We start from the raw sequence: 20,302 nt of genomic DNA on the forward strand, positions 1-20,302 counted from the left end.
TAACTTCTGGTAGTCAGAATTGATATTTCGGAGGACTGAGCTTTAAATTCACTTTGCACGCTCTGTCCAGAACTTTCCCTAAGGTTCCTGTCATGCTCTGCTTTACCATTGCCTCCAACCAGTAAATCATCAACTATTATTGCACATGGGTAGCCTGAAAAAAAGTTTGCTCCATTGCATGCTGAAAGACTTCACTGGCAGAATTTATCCCAAAAGGCATCCTGAGGAATCAAATGGGGTACTGAATGTAGTCAGTAGTGAAGATTTGCTATCAAGCATTACTTGCCAAAATGAACTCTTTGCATTCAACACAGAAAAAGCAGTGACATTTGACATGAGGGTGGCAATCTCCTTGAGTATGCATAGGATGATGAGGTCTTTTCAATGCCTTGTATAAGTCTCTTGGGTCAGTGCATATTCTGATTTCATCTGGATTTTTCTTATGAACAGCTAACATGGAAGAGACCCACTCAGTTGGTTCTGTAACTGGACAAATCACACATTGCTGCACTATTTTGTCTAACTCAACCTTGACTTTGTCCTGCATAGCTATTGGAACTTTCCTTGTTGGTCTGCCAACTGGATTGACCTCTGGGTCTACTTTCATGGAGTACACAACTGGAAGTTTGCCTAGCTTGTCATCGAAAACATCAGCATACTCTGAGAAAATAGCATCAGTGAAGCTGGAACTGGGACATGTGATTACATGATGGACTTTTTTGGCAAAATAAAGCAGTTTCATTCTCAAACTGTCTCTAAGACCTAATAATGACTGCACAGGTCTTCTGACTACATAAAATTGCAAGCTGTAACTGTTCCCAGCTGAATAGCATGAAAATACTACTGAACATTTGGTTTGAATCTCTTCACCTTCATAAGCAACAAGCTTTGCACAAGTAGCCGAATTAAGTTGCTCACCAGCTCTCACCTTAGCAAATGTTTCTGATGACATCACATTACACTTTGAACCAGTGTCTCCGTTAAGCTCTATGGGATTACCATTGATCAGGACAGGACAAAATTCTTCATTCTTTGCCAGCAAATCTACTGCATTAAGCTTTTCACTGAACACTGATGCACCATCTATATAGAAAGCAGTGTTGCAGCTCTCTACATGATCAACTTGCTTTTTTGAGTGACCTTTCTTAATAACTAGATGAGGCTTGCTTGATTTACAAAACTTTTGAAAATTATTCCATTTTTTTACACTTGTGGCATTGCTGACCAAATGCTAAGCACTTCTCTCTTTTAGACTCATGAGTGGCACCACAATTACGACAGTTAACAATAAAACTTGACTTGGGTTTTGCTGACTCACCCTTATACTGCATTGAGCATGCCCTTTTTACTCAGTTAGTATTGGAACTTGCCAGAAATCTACGGGTCCTCCCAGGTGAACTCACAGGGGTTGCAGCTGCTATGTGCTTAGGCCTATTTCTGCTTGCCACGTGCTGCATGCTGTCTATGCTTGCTCTAGAGGCTGTTAAAAGATTGCTTTTATCACGTGCAAGCATACTTGTGTGCCTTTCTGTGAGCTCATGGATTTGACAAATCTCTATGGCTTTGCTTATCATTAAATCACTGTCATGAAGCAAAATCGTTCTCACTGCAGCACTATTAACGCCACACACAAGCCTGTCCTTTATTAACTCATATTTCAAGTCACCAAATCTGCACATTTTAGCTTTATTTCTCAAGTCAGTGATATAAGCTGCAAATGTTTCACCTGACTTTTGGTCTCGTATAAAATAATTGTGTCTCTAATGTAACATTTGTTTGGGTGTTGCACATTTCTCTAAATTTACATTTCAAGTACTCAGGGCCCTCACTTGATTCAGCTGGTACCACAATATGATGGTTTCCCCCTCTCCTGTACATACTGCTTGTGCATACACAAATGAATGCTCTCTTTCAATGGCTTCTGACCCAGCTAAGTTAAACAAAATGAATGCTTTAGCATGTGCATCTTTATCAGAAAAAGCTGCTTGTATGAAATATATTACTGCTCAAATACTCTCCAGTTATCTGCAATATTATTATCAAACACACATAGTCTAGGTCTGAGAAATGGCTCTACCATATCAACACACAGTCATGAAGGTGCTTGAAATTTGTATGAACATACACATATAAATATATATGCCAGAGTTTTATTCCAGTACTTGTAATTATACCCAATAGCACAACAAACTCTTTGAAATAACTGCACTTTGCCAAATAAATCTCTGTAGCAGAAGAACACTTTAAAATCACTGTGCTTTGTGAAACCACTGCTTATCAGTGTAAAAAATACTTTGAAGTGACTGTACTTTGCAAATGAACTGGACACAGCAGAAAAAGCTCAGAGTAAGAAACACTTCGAGATGAATGCACTTTTCAAATAACTGTACACATCACAAGAAACTTTTCAAAATGGCTGTACTTTGACTGCACTTTGTAATATAACTCTACTTTGCACACTGCAAACTCTTTGAAATAATTGCACCATAATAAAGCACACACTCTGCAAACTCTTGCACGCTCTGAGATACTTCAGACAACTCTAGTTATGCTTTGAATGGCTTTGGTCAATGCGAAATAGGAATTTGTGCCCAAACATGGTCTTTTAATAAAAACGTGCAGTTGCCCTGTTCTTTAAGCTTATTTTGCCCTTTTATTGTACTTGTTATGCCATTTTAGTCTCTTATCATGTTCATTATACTTTTTTTGTGCCCGTTATACTTTAAACATGCTTGTTATGCAAACCAAAGGTAATTCTGAGCCCCATATGAATAGTTCTACTAGTTTTATCAAATATCATGGTTTCAAATATTTTGTTTAATTAATAATGTGTTCTGTGCCTTTAATTTGATTAATAATGTATTTTGTGCTACTCGTTTAATTAATAGTGTATTCTGTGGCTTACAAATGCTCCTTTTCATTTTCTTTGCCAAATACATAATATGTGCAGTTTTTGTTACCTTAAGTTCATTTCTGGCCTTTTTTGTTTGTCTGAGCTCTGTTTCACTCAACCAGCTTAATGTGCCTTCACCTTCAACTCTGCAGCTCATGGTTTGAAGACATTGCTCTCTTAATCCCAGTTCTGAAACCATGTCACTCGTCTGGTCAGGATATAACAGACAAACGGTAGTGGGTTCAGTTCAAGCAACTTTATTACACACAAACATCAGAAATGAGGCTTTGTAACTTAAACTTAAATAAACTTATAAACAGATTGGCTATCAGACTCATACATGTTAACACTCTGGCTGTTCTCTCAAAATGCTTATTTTACATTTTATCCTCTTCAGTATATCTCCTTTCTTCTTTCCTCTTCTCTTTATCTTATAATTCTACACTGTTCTTCCTCTGCCTAAAGATATTAATATAATTTCTCCTTGTATAAATAATGAGTGCATTTTACTTACGGTATTCTGTTGTAATATTACTTTTATTGCTTTAATGAATATTGAGTTGTACTTAGTATTTAAATTGACTTATGTATTCATTGCAGTAAACTGATCTGTTGTATTTGTTGTTTTTCTTTAGTAAAATTGTAAATTTGTTTGCAGCTTTTCACCTTGAGTCTCACTGAAAATGGGCCCCTGACTCATCTGGACTAACCCAGTTAATAAAATGTCAATAAATAAATAAACAAAAAAAGGCACTGTTGTCTGCAAATGTTCACTATTTGTATGCATGTGCTTACATCTGGAAATGCTTCTTAAAGGTACATATGCACTCTCTGTTCTACAGTCACAGCCCTGGAAGCTGTATCAGCAGAGCCATAGACACACTTCAAACAATGAGTTGTGAACTGTAAAATGGAAGAAATTAAAACATTTAAAGAAGGGGTTTCTTTACAAGAAGGAACTGCAGGTAAAACAGGTAAACGTCCTCAAAACAGTACCAGTGGCTCTCCCTTACTCATTGATGGGACCTCAGTTGCTGCAGGGAATGTGGCTAACCCCCAGTCCATAGTGATTGTTGGTGCTGTACCAGAGTGATCCATGGTAAAAGATGAGTTGTCTGAGGAACCAGCTTTTGCCACAGCAGCATCACCCACCTGAGGCTAAGGCAAACTGCTAGACTGCTGTGGTGGCAAAGGCTGTTTGTTTAACTTTTTTTTTGTGACTGAAAGAAGGACAGAATATAGGATCTGTTCTTTGTTCCATAGTCAAGCAGAAAAATGGTGTCTCTTCCCAATGGAAAACAAACAGCATAAGCTGATAAAAACTTAAAGTTATTAAAAGTCAGTTTCTTCTCACAAAAACACAGTAAAAAGAATTTTAATGCACTTTGCAAGCCCAAAAAGTAAAATAAACACAATTTTTCCACAGAAAAAAAGTTCTTCAACTACTTTAAACAACTTTTAAACTGAAAGAAAAAAGTGCACTTCCATTTAAAAATGCAGTCAAGTCTCGTGAAAGTCCATTAAAACACAAGCACCTACATTTAAAAATTAACTTTTATAAGCAGGAAAGTACATTAAACAATATTTTTTTCATGCAGAAGATTTTTCCCCAAAGGAAATTTATCTGCCCAATAAAGGAATAGCACAAGCTGACCGTTGATCTTCAAAAGCCTGCAGAGGAGTGCTGTCTTCAATGGCAGGAAACTTCTAAATGGCTTGGCACTCAAACCTGTGTTTTTAGGCAGCTCAGCTCAAGCTGCCTGATGGTTTGAATACATGTAAGGTGCCCTGAAGCTTTGAAAGATCTGTGTCTGTTACTCCCTTAGCAGGACATAACCTGTATAACTAAGGCTACTGCACCAGTGATCAATATGATGAACATAAAAAATGACATACAACTCTTGATGGAAGCATCATGTGGTACATGTCAATTACCCCTTCAGAAGAGTCTGCACTGGTGGAGAGGAAAGATAAAGAATTGATGAAGAGCTAAGCAGCTCAGGTGTTTGATGGACCAACAGGGGATGGCATGCATTTTCATGGGGTCAGGGTTGATAGGCCTCAGTCCAGCCTTACTCACTACTCCAATCGATGAACTATAAGTGAAGGCAGATCTTGAGTGGGTGACAGAGAGAACACAAGTGTAGGAGCAAACACGTTAGTCATGGCAACCCTTCTTAGATGAGTGTGGAGTAGCCCAGACAGACAGACTGACAGACAAACACACACACACACACACACACACACACACACACACACACACACACACACACACACACACACACGCACACACACACACATGCACGCGCGCACACACACCAACGCAACTGACCTAGGGAGTAATAGTGTGCACATCAACCCAAGAAGTGGAATAAGCCAAATAATAAATGATCTCACTGCTGGAATGTTGGTAAGAACTGTAACTGTCTGGTGGCTACCTGGATGACCCCCCCCTGCTTGGGAATATATGGTCTCAAATCCAGTTGAGATGGTGAGAGGGGTTTGCTAGTTCACCAATAGAGAGAAGAGAAATGATATAGAAAAACTTAACCTCTCAAGGACATCCAAATCTTCTACCACACTATCTTTTGAATTGGAATGGACAATGCATGTGAGTGCACGTCAACAGGTGTGTGTGTGTGTGTGTGTGTGTGTGTGTGTGTGTGTGTGTGTGTGTCTAGATATAGATATATACTTTAAAGATAAAGTATGCTTGTTTCTTCAATAAAATACTATCTATACTTTTGCCTTTTATTACGTCTATCTGCACTCATCACTCATAAGGCATATATAATGTGCAGGGAGTACTGGGAGTACAAGGGCATGCGCCCTTAAAAAAAAAATATATATATATATATATATATATATAGCTATATCTATATATATATATATATATATATATATATATATATATATATATATATATATATATACATGGGTCTACTTTGAAACATCTAAAACCCATAACATCTAATTTCATAACATTGAAACCAGAACATGTAAAACCCAAAACATCTAAAACCCATAACATTGAATTTCATAATATCTAACAAGACAAATCACAAGAAAATAACATCCCCTCAACATATAACGACAGCAAACTACAAACACAGTTTTTACTAGGTTTCTGCAGGGGGGCAAGCCCACCTGCACCACCAACACCCCCCATAAATTAAATATACCAACTCCAAGATTGCACTACAGTAGGAAAAAGTTAATTTCCTAACCCCACTGTATCAAGCCCCCCTGTAGAAACGTAGTAAAAAGTGTGTTTGGCAGTTTTGCATCATTATATGTCATTATATGTGGAAGGGATGTTATTTTCATGTGAGTTGTACTGTTAGATGTTATGAAATTCAATGTTAGGGGTTTTAGATGTTTTGGGTTTTAGATGTTCTGGTCTCAATGATATGAAATTAGAAGTTATGGGTTTTAAATGTTTTGAAGGGGACCTATATATATATATATATATATATGTGCAGGGAGTACTGGGAGTACAGGGGCATGCGCCCTTAAAAAAATATATATGTATATATATTTATGCATTTAATCTTGCTTCTAATTAATTTGTAGTGCATTGAGCAGACAAAATCACTTTCCACATACATTTCTTGGCATACATGTCTTGAACACATAATATATACATTATGGTCAGTGAACCAATCATAATCCTTTATGTTTTGTACTAGTCACTCTGACTCTAGGACCAAAAGTCTAAATATATTAAGAAGGATACATAATACATTTTTTCTCCTTTAACCTATACTGTCATAGCTTTGTCATATCTCATACTCTAGACTTTGGGTAGAAAACCTTTCTTTGTACAGCAAATCATTATGGCCCTCATAAATTCATCTACAGGCACAGCAGAAGGTGTATGGGCATTATTAACCACAGTATCTTTCTTACATAATTTTATATTTATATGGTTTTCTAGTACTAATATTTCAAAATCCAAATGTTTGCTGTTACGTTTCTGTATACTGAATGTGACACCAATATTGACGCTACTCTGCTTGAATACTTTTCAGTTTATTCATGTAACACTTCAGTAGTTCTTTATGCAGCATAATGTCTTTGTGGTCAAACAAACAAAGGTAAACAAAAAAACAGCCTTTAGACTGAGAAGGCAGGATTGCATAGGGATATTATGAATCAGAGAAAGGAAAGATTTTTAGCTACCAATAATTTTGACCTGCCATTATGGAAATGGGAAAATGTATACATTTTGTTTATTGGAAAACGTAACTGCAGATAGACGTAAGAAAAGGCAAAAGTATAGATAGTATTTTATTGAAGAAACAAGCATACTTTATCTTTAAATTATGTACTATTTTTTTTCCTAAGGGGCAAAATAATTAGCTGGATTTTAAGCTGCCAAGTGCATGACTGACTTTAATTCTTATAACTTAGGAATATGTAAGTGTGACTTTTTTGTTACTCTGTTGTTACTAGCATGTGAAGGCTTCTTGACTGAAGCACTGTATAAAATAAGTATATCTAAACAAAGACATTGGTAATCTCCAAACTCTGGACCCCACCCAGTTTGGGTTTGTAAAAGGAAGATCATGTCTCCTAAACCTGATAGACTTCTTTGAAGCAGTCACCAAAGCCATAGATGAGGGTAAGGTGGTTCACACACCCTCTCTAGATCTCACCAAGGGTTTTTTTACACCATTCCCCCACTCTGGAATTATAGATAAATTCACTAAACTAGGTATAAACCCCTATGTCACAAGATGGACTGCCAACTGGCTCACAGACAGATTCCACACTGTGAAAGCAGCAGACTCCAAATCCATCTTCAGATCAGTGACAAGTGGAGTACCACAGGGTTCAGTCCCAGGTCCTCTCCTGTTTGGTATCTACTTCTCTGAAGTACAGGCTATGTACGTGTGTAAGTACAGGTATGATAAGAGACCTTGGGACACAGGTGGACAGTGGTCTCTCCTTTGATAATCACATTGCCACAGTAGTCAGGAAATCCTTCTACGTGGCACACCTCATCACAAAAGGTTTCTCATCCAGGAAAAAAGAGGTCATTTTTCCCCTCTACTCATCACTCATTAGACTCATTATAGAGTACAACACCCCTTTTGGTATGTACCTCACAAGACATCTACAACAGGAAAGGCCGCAGAAATACCTCACAAAGAGGATTACTGGTCTTAAACAGATGCCCTGTGCAGACCATCTCAAAACACTCCAGCTTTACTCCATCACATATCGCCTACTCAGAGGTGATCTCTGCCTAATATACAAAGGTATGTCAAACCCAGAGCTGTTGGACATCCATTTGAGCTACATGCTCTAAGGACCTAAACCTTGTCACCATAATAAACAGAACATGCTGGTGGGATAGACTGCTGTCCCAGAGACTTCCCATACTGTGGATCAAGCTACCTATCTATATCAAACAAAGCTCCTCATTAGCACTCTTCAAGAAAAATCTTGATGATTGGATGGGGAATAGGAAAGTCATCCCGGGGATCACCTCTGTGGCTCTGCTCGACAGGGCACAAGAAAATAATTTTCTTGGGTGGTGAAAACCAGGGTACCTTTTTGGCTAGACTTATATAGGCCCTAGGGCCAAAAGCCTAGTACCTACCTATGAACGTATGATCCTTGATGGTTGTTTTTTTTCCTAGGTCATGTTTCTTCATTACTTATGTCACAGATTATTTTCAATAGAGAATTGCAGAACACAGGCAAAAGACTTATGCATCTCTGAATCCAAAAGATAGAAAACAAGGATATGGCACAGTTATCATCATTTGGACAGGATGTTGGGGGTGGAGGGTGGGGCCAGGAAGCCTAGTCTGACACAAAAAGTAGTGAGTGCATGTGAGCAAGTAAGAGAAACAGGCAGACATTTGAATTAAGTATAAAATGTCCACTGAGACAAAATGAGCTGTAAGCCTCAGAACAGACCCATTTAACTAGTATGAGTGTATGTGTCTGTATGGGCCCACCAGGTGAAATTATGTGTGTGTCAGCAAGAACACAGCCAAGTACTGTGCTAGCTCTAAATTCTGGTATGTCGGACAGGTGTGAACCGTGCATGGTAGAGGTGACAGTTCATCATTATCTTATACAGCCCAGAGAACTGGCTCTGTCAGGAGTTGCACTGGCACATCCATGCCCATGGTCAAATGCACTGCTGCTACCTGAAGGTGACTGATGTCTGCTGGATGAGCTCTCCTCATGAGTAAGCCTAAGACCACCATACCCATGGCCTCCCACGTCTGGGTATGGACACCTCAACTACCGATGGAACACTACAAGTAGTGCCACTATGGGACCATGATCAAGCATGTCCACATTGGCTAACATCAGATGATGTGGCTGACCTACACCCACATGGATGCCATCCCCCTCACAACAAACGTTCCATCACAGACACCAAACATTCCAATGTGTCATTCATCTGACCCATTGAATTGGCAACAGGGTGGAGGCAGTCACACATGTCAGCCAATGCCACATTTACAACCCTAACCATAACCTCAGAGACCCTATTGGAAAGTGTCTGCACCACCATGATGGCACTGAACATATGCTGAGTGACACAGAAAGACACATCTGTATCAGGTGGAGGATGGACAGCACCCCTCCCCTGAGCAACTTGAAAAACCCTCCTGCATGGCACCTCATTCACACTTTGGCTACAGCCAGAGTCAACAGGCACAGAAGCCACAGTAACCACACTACCCTGATAAAGTGTTTCACCTTCCACCTGTCCAAAATCTTGGGGCTCAGTGAAATGGATTTGCATAGACCTACTGGCTGTGTCCAATGGAAATACAGGGGATGGCTTAATGCCAACCTCAGTGTCACATTCAACCTTTGCATGCCCCCCAAATGTGCCTAACTTTGCCCACCATCATCAAATGAGTCTGTCAAAACTCTGACATCAGTTGGTAAGAGTTCCAAACTTCCACAGTCAGGATCACCTGTGATAATAAGAAGGAACCACAGCAAATAAATAAATAGATACCCTACTACAATTCAATACAGACTAACATAATAACAGTGGTGCCACTATCACACATGATACAGCACACACACACACACACACACACACACACACACACACACACACACACACACACACACACACACACACACACACACACGCACACACACATTCCTGACACCCACCTCACAAATAGGATCATAGGAAGTTACTCAGCTATTGGCCCTGAGGCCCTTATAAGCCTAGCCAAGAGCATACTGATAAATGAGTATATCTGTTAAATGCTCATCAAATCAGAACTGAAATAAAAACGTTTGGCTTACCAGATGCAGATGACTCAAAGGTTGATATAGAGGATGGTCCTGGAAGAAGTTAAGCATAATGCAAGTGTAGGAAAAGGTGAAAGTTCCGCATTCAGCTTGATGAGCTGACCACAGAGCTTTGTTTACAATTTCTGTCCTCAGTTCTTCATGGTAAATGCTTCATTTGGAAAGATTGCAATTTACACTTTTAAGCGTTAATACCACGACCGGTTCAGAATATGTTCTTACGTTCAAAGTAGTCGGAATCAGTCATTTCTTAAGTGTTTATGTCCATCCAGCTGTATTTTCACAAATGACTCCTAGATGACATTCAAGTGTTTGAGATAGGCTGCCAAGGGACTTAAAAATGAAAGCATAGTGTTAAGTAGTAAACGGGACCCTGCTGAATGTAAGGGACTCCACACATAAGGGTCTGTAGAATTGACGTAGTGGCAAAGTCGTGTGAAAACAAAAAAACTCGACTAGTGTTGAAAACATTTCCCCCTTTCCATAGCAGAGGATGGTTTTGATCCATCGACCTCTGGGTTATGGTCCCAGCACGCTTCTGCTGCGCCACTCTGCTGGATTTCTTGCTGTTTCTTTATACCTCCACTTGATGACTGACTGCATTTTTTTTTTACCTTGTCCTCCATTGCAGACCATCTTGCCTTTGAAAGATGTTAGGAAACCTGTCTTGTAAATGAAATACTGTTTCATCTGTAGAGCTTTTGCTCTTTCTCTCTCTGCATCTGATTCACATTGGCTAGATTTCTGTGCTATTGCATAACCACGCCATACTGCTAAGATGTACCAGCATCTTCTCTACAATTCCTCGGTTTTTGTCTGTCTCCTCAATAAGTCCAGTCTTTGTGCAGTTGTCAGTTTTAACTGAGAAGTTGAGCAAAGTTAAAGAAACTTCTCACCTGTTCAGACAACCCTACTTACGATAGGCAACTACTGAGAAAATGATTACAGAATGTTTTGAGCCAAAATATAGGAAGTCGGTGCACAAATGATTTATTCTGTATTTAGTTTCATCATTCTAGTCTGGGTGATGGCGTCCCTGATCACAAAAAGACTGAACTAAAGAAAGAGTGAGAGAGAGCATTTTGTGATGCACACAACTAAATACCAGGTGTAGGAAAAGGTGAAAGTTCCGCATTCAGCTTGATGAGCTGACCAAAGAGCTTTGTTTTCAATTTCTGTCCTCAGTTCTTCATGGTAAATACATCATTTGGAAAGATTGCAATTTACACTTTTAAGCATTAATACCACGACCGGTTCAGAATATGTTCTTACGTTCAAAGTAGTCGGAATCAGTCATTTCTTAAGTGTTTATGTCCATCCAGCTGTATTTTCACAAATGACTCCTAGATGACATTCAAGTGTTTGAGATAGGCTGCCAAGGGACTTAAAAATGAAAGCATAGTGTTAAGTAGTAAACGGGACCCTGCTGAATGTAAGGGACTCCACACATAAGGGTCTGTAGAATTGACGTAGTGGCAAAGTCGTGTGAAAACAAAAAAACTCGACTAGTGTTGAAAACATTTCCCCCTTTCCATAGCAGAGGATGGTTTCGATCCATCGACCTCTGGGTTATGGGCCCAGCACGCTTCCGCTGCGCCACTCTGCTGGATTTCTTGCTGTTTCTTTATACCTCCACTTGATGACTGACTGCATTTTTTTTTTACCTTGTCCTCCATTGCAGACCATCTTGCCTTTGAAAGATGTTAGGAAACCTGTCTTGTAAATGAAATACTGTTTCATCTGTAGAGCTTTTGCTCTTTCTCTCTCTGCATCTGATTCACATTGGCTAGATTTCTGTGCTATTGCATAACCACGCCATACTGCTAAGATGTACCAGCATCTTCTCTACAATTCCTCGGTTTTTGTCTGTCTCCTCAATAAGTCCAGTCTTTGTGCAGTTGTCAGTTTTAACTGAGAAGTTGAGCAAAGTTAAAGAAACTTCTTACCTGTTCAGACAACCCTACTTACGATAGGCAACTACTGAAAAAATGATTACAGAATGTTTTGAGCCAAAATATAGGAAGTCGGTGCACAAATGATTTATTCTGTATTTAGTTTCATCATTCTAGTCTGGGTGATGGCGTCCCTGATCACAAAAAGACTGAACTAAAGAAAGAGTGAGAGAGAGCATTTTGTGATGCACACAACTAAATACCAGGTGTAGGAAAAGGTGAAAGTTCCGCATTCAGCTTGATGAGCTGACCACAGAGCTTTGTTTTCAATTTCTGTCCTCAGTTCTTCATGGTAAATACATCATTTGGAAAGATTGCAATTTACACTTTTAAGCATTAATACCACGACCGGTTCAGAATATGTTCTTACGTTCAAAGTAGTCGGAATCAGTCATTTCTTAAGTGTTTATGTCCATCCAGCTGTATTTTCACAAATGACTCCTAGATGACATTCAAGTGTTTGAGATAGGCTGCCAAGGGACTTAAAAATGAAAGCATAGTGTTAAGTAGTAAACGGGACCCTGCTGAATGTAAGGGACTCCACACATAAGGGTCTGTAGAATTGACGTAGTGGCAAAGTCGTGTGAAAACAAAAACTCGACTAGTGTTGAAAACATTTCCCCCTTTCCATAGCAGAGGATGGTTTCGATCCATCGACCTCTGGGTTATGGGCCCAGCACGCTTCCGCTGCGCCACTCTGCTGGATTTCTTGCTGTTTCTTTATACCTCCACTTGATGACTGACTGCATTTTTTTTACCTTGTCCTCCATTGCAGACCATCTTGCCTTTGAAAGATGTTAGGAAACCTGTCTTGTAAATGAAATACTGTTTCATCTGTAGAGCTTTTGCTCTTTCTCTCTCTGCATCTGATTCACATTGGCTAGATTTCTGTGCTATTGCATAACCACGCCATACTGCTAAGATGTACCAGCATCTTCTCTACAATTCCTCGGTTTTTGTCTGTCTCCTCAATAAGTCCAGTCTTTGTGCAGTTGTCAGTTTTAACTGAGAAGTTGAGCAAAGTTAAAGAAACTTCTTACCTGTTCAGACAACCCTACTTACGATAGGCAACTACTGAGGAAAATGATTACAGAATGTTTTGAGCCAAAATATAGGAAGTCGGTGCACAAATGATTTATTCTGTATTTAGTTTCATCATTCTAGTCTGGGTGATGGCGTCCCTGATCACAAAAAGACTGAACTAAAGAAAGAGTGAGAGAGAGCATTTTGTGATGCACACAACTAAATACCAGGTGTAGGAAAAGGTGAAAGTTCCGCATTCAGCTTGATGAGCTGACCACAGAGCTTTGTTTTCAATTTCTGTCCTCAGTTCTTCATGGTAAATACATCATTTGGAAAGATTGCAATTTACACTTTTAAGCATTAATACCACGACCGGTTCAGAATATGTTCTTACGTTCAAAGTAGTCGGAATCAGTCATTTCTTAAGTGTTTATGTCCATCCAGCTGTATTTTCACAAATGACTCCTAGATGACATTCAAGTGTTTGAGATAGGCTGCCAAGGGACTTAAAAATGAAAGCATAGTGTTAAGTAGTAAACGGGACCCTGCTGAATGTAAGGGACTCCACACATAAGGGTCTGTAGAATTGACGTAGTGGCAAAGTCGTGTGAAAACAAAAAAACTCGACTAGTGTTGAAAACATTTCCCCCTTTCCATAGCAGAGGATGGTTTCGATCCATCGACCTCTGGGTTATGGGCCCAGCACGCTTCCGCTGCGCCACTCTGCTGGATTTCTTGCTGTTTCTTTATACCTCCACTTGATGACTGACTGCATTTTTTTTTTACCTTGTCCTCCATTGCAGACCATCTTGCCTTTGAAAGATGTTAGGAAACCTGTCTTGTAAATGAAATACTGTTTCATCTGTAGAGCTTTTGCTCTTTCTCTCTCTGCATCTGATTCACATTGGCTAGATTTCTGTGCTATTGCATAACCACGCCATACTGCTAAGATGTACCAGCATCTTCTCTACAATTCCTCGGTTTTTGTCTGTCTCCTCAATAAGTCCAGTCTTTGTGCAGTTGTCAGTTTTAACTGAGAAGTTGAGCAAAGTTAAAGAAACTTCTTACCTGTTCAGACAACCCTACTTACGATAGGCAACTACTGAAAAAATGATTACAGAATGTTTTGAGCCAAAATATAGGAAGTCGGTGCACAAATGATTTATTCTGTATTTAGTTTCATCATTCTAGTCTGGGTGATGGCGTCCCTGATCACAAAAAGACTGAACTAAAGAAAGAGTGAGAGAGAGCATTTTGTGATGCACACAACTAAATACCAGGTGTAGGAAAAGGTGAAAGTTCCGCATTCAGCTTGATGAGCTGACCACAGAGCTTTGTTTTCAATTTCTGTCCTCAGTTCTTCATGGTAAATACATCATTTGGAAAGATTGCAATTTACACTTTTAAGCATTAATACCACGACCGGTTCAGAATATGTTCTTACGTTCAAAGTAGTCGGAATCAGTCATTTCTTAAGTGTTTATGTCCATCCAGCTGTATTTTCACAAATGACTCCTAGATGACATTCAAGTGTTTGAGATAGGCTGCCAAGGGACTTAAAAATGAAAGCATAGTGTTAAGTAGTAAACGGGACCCTGCTGAATGTAAGGGACTCCACACATAAGGGTCTGTAGAATTGACGTAGTGGCAAAGTCGTGTGAAAACAAAAACTCGACTAGTGTTGAAAACATTTCCCCCTTTCCATAGCAGAGGATGGTTTCGATCCATCGACCTCTGGGTTATGGGCCCAGCACGCTTCCGCTGCGCCACTCTGCTGGATTTCTTGCTGTTTCTTTATACCTCCACTTGATGACTGACTGCATTTTTTTTTTACCTTGTCCTCCATTGCAGACCATCTTGCCTTTGAAAGATGTTAGGAAACCTGTCTTGTAAATGAAATACTGTTTCATCTGTAGAGCTTTTGCTCTTTCTCTCTCTGCATCTGATTCACATTGGCTAGATTTCTGTGCTATTGCATAACCACGCCATACTGCTAAGATGTACCAGCATCTTCTCTACAATTCCTCGGTTTTTGTCTGTCTCCTCAATAAGTCCAGTCTTTGTGCAGTTGTCAGTTTTAACTGAGAAGTTGAGCAAAGTTAAAGAAACTTCTTACCTGTTCAGACAACCCTACTTACGATAGGCAACTACTGAAAAAATGATTACAGAATGTTTTGAGCCAAAATATAGGAAGTCGGTGCACAAATGATTTATTCTGTATTTAGTTTCATCATTCTAGTCTGGGTGATGGCGTCCCTGATCACAAAAAGACTGAACTAAAGAAAGAGTGAGAGAGAGCATTTTGTGATGCACACAACTAAATACCAGGTGTAGGAAAAGGTGAAAGTTCCGCATTCAGCTTGATGAGCTGACCAAAGAGCTTTGTTTTCAATTTCTGTCCTCAGTTCTTCATGGTAAATACATCATTTGGAAAGATTGCAATTTACACTTTTAAGCATTAATACCACGACCGGTTCAGAATATGTTCTTACGTTCAAAGTAGTCGGAATCAGTCATTTCTTAAGTGTTTATGTCCATCCAGCTGTATTTTCACAAATGACTCCTAGATGACATTCAAGTGTTTGAGATAGGCTGCCAAGGGACTTAAAAATGAAAGCATAGTGTTAAGTAGTAAACGGGACCCTGCTGAATGTAAGGGACTCCACACATAAGGGTCTGTAGAATTGACGTAGTGGCAAAGTCGTGTGAAAACAAAAAAACTCGACTAGTGTTGAAAACATTTCCCCCTTTCCATAGCAGAGGATGGTTTCGATCCATCGACCTCTGGGTTATGGGCCCAGCACGCTTCCGCTGCGCCACTCTGCTGGATTTCTTGCTGTTTCTTTATACCTCCACTTGATGACTGACTGCATTTTTTTTTTACCTTGTCCTCCATTGCAGACCATCTTGCCTTTGAAAGATGTTAGGAAACCTGTCTTGTAAATGAAATACTGTTTCATCTGTAGAGCTTTTGCTCTTTCTCTCTCTGCATCTGATTCACATTGGCTAGATTTCTGTGCTATTGCATAACCACGCCATACTGCTAAGATGTACCAGCATCTTCTCTACAATTCCTCGGTTTTGTCTGTCTCCTCAATAAGTCCAGTCTTTGTGCAGTTGTCAGTTTTAACTGAGAAGTTGAGCAAAGTTAAAGAAACTTCTTACCTGTTCAGACAACCCTACTTACGATAGGCAACTACTGAAAAAATGATTACAGAATGTTTTGAGCCAAAATATAGGAAGTCGGTGCACAAATGATTTATTCTGTATTTAGTTTCATCATTCTAGTCTGGGTGATGGCGTCCCTGATCACAAAAGACTGAACTAAAGAAAGAGTGAGAGAGAGCATTTTGTGATGCACACAACTAAATACCAGGTGTAGGAAAAGGTGAAAGTTCCGCATTCAGCTTGATGAGCTGACCACAGAGCTTTGTTTTCAATTTCTGTCCTCAGTTCTTCATGGTAAATACATCATTTGGAAAGATTGCAATTTACACTTTTAAGCATTAATACCACGACCGGTTCAGAATATGTTCTTACGTTCAAAGTAGTCGGAATCAGTCATTTCTTAAGTGTTTATGTCCATCCAGCTGTATTTTCACAAATGACTCCTAGATGACATTCAAGTGTTTGAGATAGGCTGCCAAGGGACTTAAAAATGAAAGCATAGTGTTAAGTAGTAAACGGGACCCTGCTGAATGTAAGGGACTCCACACATAAGGGTCTGTAGAATTGACGTAGTGGCAAAGTCGTGTGAAAACAAATCGACTAGTGTTGAAAACATTTCCCCCTTTCCATAGCAGAGGATGGTTTCGATCCATCGACCTCTGGGTTATGGGCCCAGCACGCTTCCGCTGCGCCACTCTGCTGGATTTCTTGCTGTTTCTTTATACCTCCACTTGATGACTGACTGCATTTTTTTTTTACCTTGTCCTCCATTGCAGACCATCTTGCCTTTGAAAGATGTTAGGAAACCTGTCTTGTAAATGAAATACTGTTTCATCTGTAGAGCTTTTGCTCTTTCTCTCTCTGCATCTGATTCACATTGGCTAGATTTCTGTGCTATTGCATAACCACGCCATACTGCTAAGATGTACCAGCATCTTCTCTACAATTCCTCGGTTTTTGTCTGTCTCCTCAATAAGTCCAGTCTTTGTGCAGTTGTCAGTTTTAACTGAGAAGTTGAGCAAAGTTAAAGAAACTTCTTACCTGTTCAGACAACCCTACTTACGATAGGCAACTACTGAAAAATGATTACAGAATGTTTTGAGCCAAAATATAGGAAGTCGGTGCACAAATGATTTATTCTGTATTTAGTTTCATCATTCTAGTCTGGGTGATGGCGTCCCTGATCACAAAAAGACTGAACTAAAGAAAGAGTGAGAGAGAGCATTTTGTGATGCACACAACTAAATACCAGGTGTAGGAAAAGGTGAAAGTTCCGCATTCAGCTTGATGAGCTGACCAAAGAGCTTTGTTTTCAATTTCTGTCCTCAGTTCTTCATGGTAAATACATCATTTGGAAAGATTGCAATTTACACTTTTAAGCATTAATACCACGACCGGTTCAGAATATGTTCTTACGTTCAAAGTAGTCGGAATCAGTCATTTCTTAAGTGTTTATGTCCATCCAGCTGTATTTTCACAAATGACTCCTAGATGACATTCAAGTGTTTGAGATAGGCTGCCAAGGGACTTAAAAATGAAAGCATAGTGTTAAGTAGTAAACGGGACCCTGCTGAATGTAAGGGACTCCACACATAAGGGTCTGTAGAATTGACGTAGTGGCAAAGTCGTGTGAAAACAAAAAAACTCGACTAGTGTTGAAAACATTTCCCCCTTTCCATAGCAGAGGATGGTTTCGATCCATCGACCTCTGGGTTATGGGCCCAGCACGCTTCCGCTGCGCCACTCTGCTGGATTTCTTGCTGTTTCTTTATACCTCCACTTGATGACTGACTGCATTTTTTTTTTACCTTGTCCTCCATTGCAGACCATCTTGCCTTTGAAAGATGTTAGGAAACCTGTCTTGTAAATGAAATACTGTTTCATCTGTAGAGCTTTTGCTCTTTCTCTCTCTGCATCTGATTCACATTGGCTAGATTTCTGTGCTATTGCATAACCACGCCATACTGCTAAGATGTACCAGCATCTTCTCTACAATTCCTCGGTTTTTGTCTGTCTCCTCAATAAGTCCAGTCTTTGTGCAGTTGTCAGTTTTAACTGAGAAGTTGAGCAAAGTTAAAGAAACTTCTTACCTGTTCAGACAACCCTACTTACGATAGGCAACTACTGAAAAATGATTACAGAATGTTTTGAGCCAAAATATAGGAAGTCGGTGCACAAATGATTTATTCTGTATTTAGTTTCATCATTCTAGTCTGGGTGATGGCGTCCCTGATCACAAAAAGACTGAACTAAAGAAAGAGTGAGAGAGAGCATTTTGTGATGCACACAACTAAATACCAGGTGTAGGAAAAGGTGAAAGTTCCGCATTCAGCTTGATGAGCTGACCAAAGAGCTTTGTTTTCAATTTCTGTCCTCAGTTCTTCATGGTAAATACATCATTTGGAAAGATTGCAATTTACACTTTTAAGCATTAATACCACGACCGGTTCAGAATATGTTCTTACGTTCAAAGTAGTCGGAATCAGTCATTTCTTAAGTGTTTATGTCCATCCAGCTGTATTTTCACAAATGACTCCTAGATGACATTCAAGTGTTTGAGATAGGCTGCCAAGGGACTTAAAAATGAAAGCATAGTGTTAAGTAGTAAACGGGACCCTGCTGAATGTAAGGGACTCCACACATAAGGGTCTGTAGAATTGACGTAGTGGCAAAGTCGTGTGAAAACAAATCGACTAGTGTTGAAAACATTTCCCCCTTTCCATAGCAGAGGATGGTTTCGATCCATCGACCTCTGGGTTACGGGCCCAGCACGCTTCCGCTGTGCCACTCTGCTGGATTTCTTGCTGTTTCTTTATACCTCCACTTGATGACTGACTGCATTTTTTTTTTACCTTGTCCTCCATTGCAGACCATCTTGCCTTTGAAAGATGTTAGGAAACCTGTCTTGTAAATGAAATACTGTTTCATCTGTAGAGCTTTTGCTCTTTCTCTCTCTGCATCTGATTCACATTGGCTAGATTTCTGTGCTATTGCATAACCACGCCATACTGCTAAGATGTACCAGCATCTTCTCTACAATTCCTCGGTTTTTGTCTGTCTCCTCAATAAGTCCAGTCTTTGTGCAGTTGTCAGTTTTAACTGAGAAGTTGAGCAAAGTTAAAGAAACTTCTTACCTGTTCAGACAACCCTACTTACGATAGGCAACTACTGAAAAAATGATTACAGAATGTTTTGAGCCAAAATATAGGAAGTCGGTGCACAAATGATTTATTCTGTATTTAGTTTCATCATTCTAGTCTGGGTGATGGCGTCCCTGATCACAAAAAGACTGAACTAAAGAAAGAGTGAGAGAGAGCATTTTGTGATGCACACAACTAAATACCAGGTGTAGGAAAAGGTGAAAGTTCCGCATTCAGCTTGATGAGCTGACCAAAGAGCTTTGTTTTCAATTTCTGTCCTCAGTTCTTCATGGTAAATACATCATTTGGAAAGATTGCAATTTACACTTTTAAGCATTAATACCACGACCGGTTCAGAATATGTTCTTACGTTCAAAGTAGTCGGAATCAGTCATTTCTTAAGTGTTTATGTCCATCCAGCTGTATTTTCACAAATGACTCCTAGATGACATTCAAGTGTTTGAGATAGGCTGCCAAGGGACTTAAAAATGAAAGCATAGTGTTAAGTAGTAAACGGAACCCTGCTGAATGTAAGGGACTCCACACATAAGGGTCTGTAGAATATTAAATGAAATCTAAGGTTTTTTTTTCCCCCAAAAAAGGAGGTTTAAAAATAAAATTTTTTTTTTTCCCAATTTGGGGGGAGGGTTTTCCAAAATTTTATAAAAAGAGGGGAATTTTTTTCCCCTAAAAAAAAGGGGGAAAGTTAAAACCTTTTGAAAACTTTTTCTTTTTTTTTCCCTTTTTCAAAAATCATTTTTTTTTTTTGCCCCCCCTTAAAATTTCCCAGCCCCCTTAACCCCTTTTTTTTTAAATTATGC

General features: G+C 39.4%; 8 non-coding genes across 8 annotated transcripts; all 8 read right to left on the reverse strand.

Moving 5' to 3' along the window:
• Window positions 1-11,732: 11,732 nt before the first annotated feature.
• On the reverse strand, window positions 11,733-11,804 carry TRNAM-CAU. Its single transcript has one exon. It is a non-coding gene; the product is annotated as a tRNA-Met (tRNA).
• A 976-nt stretch (window positions 11,805-12,780) lies between these two features.
• On the reverse strand, window positions 12,781-12,852 carry TRNAM-CAU. Its single transcript has one exon. It is a non-coding gene; the product is annotated as a tRNA-Met (tRNA).
• A 977-nt stretch (window positions 12,853-13,829) lies between these two features.
• TRNAM-CAU lies at window positions 13,830-13,901 on the reverse strand. The gene has a single exon. It is a non-coding gene; the product is annotated as a tRNA-Met (tRNA).
• A 976-nt stretch (window positions 13,902-14,877) lies between these two features.
• On the reverse strand, window positions 14,878-14,949 carry TRNAM-CAU. Its single transcript has one exon. It is a non-coding gene; the product is annotated as a tRNA-Met (tRNA).
• A 978-nt stretch (window positions 14,950-15,927) lies between these two features.
• Window positions 15,928-15,999, reverse strand: TRNAM-CAU. The gene has a single exon. It is a non-coding gene; the product is annotated as a tRNA-Met (tRNA).
• A 971-nt stretch (window positions 16,000-16,970) lies between these two features.
• On the reverse strand, window positions 16,971-17,042 carry TRNAM-CAU. Its single transcript has one exon. It is a non-coding gene; the product is annotated as a tRNA-Met (tRNA).
• A 977-nt stretch (window positions 17,043-18,019) lies between these two features.
• TRNAM-CAU lies at window positions 18,020-18,091 on the reverse strand. Its single transcript has one exon. It is a non-coding gene; the product is annotated as a tRNA-Met (tRNA).
• Window positions 18,092-19,063: 972 nt separating this feature from the next.
• TRNAT-CGU lies at window positions 19,064-19,135 on the reverse strand. Its single transcript has one exon. It is a non-coding gene; the product is annotated as a tRNA-Thr (tRNA).
• Window positions 19,136-20,302: the final 1,167 nt, after the last annotated feature.

The sequence above is a fragment of the Protopterus annectens genome, chromosome 9.part0 (assembly GCF_019279795.1).
Source record: "Protopterus annectens isolate FY-2018-M chromosome 9.part0, PAN1.0, whole genome shotgun sequence".
Classification (NCBI taxonomy): Eukaryota; Metazoa; Chordata; order Ceratodontiformes; family Protopteridae; genus Protopterus; species Protopterus annectens.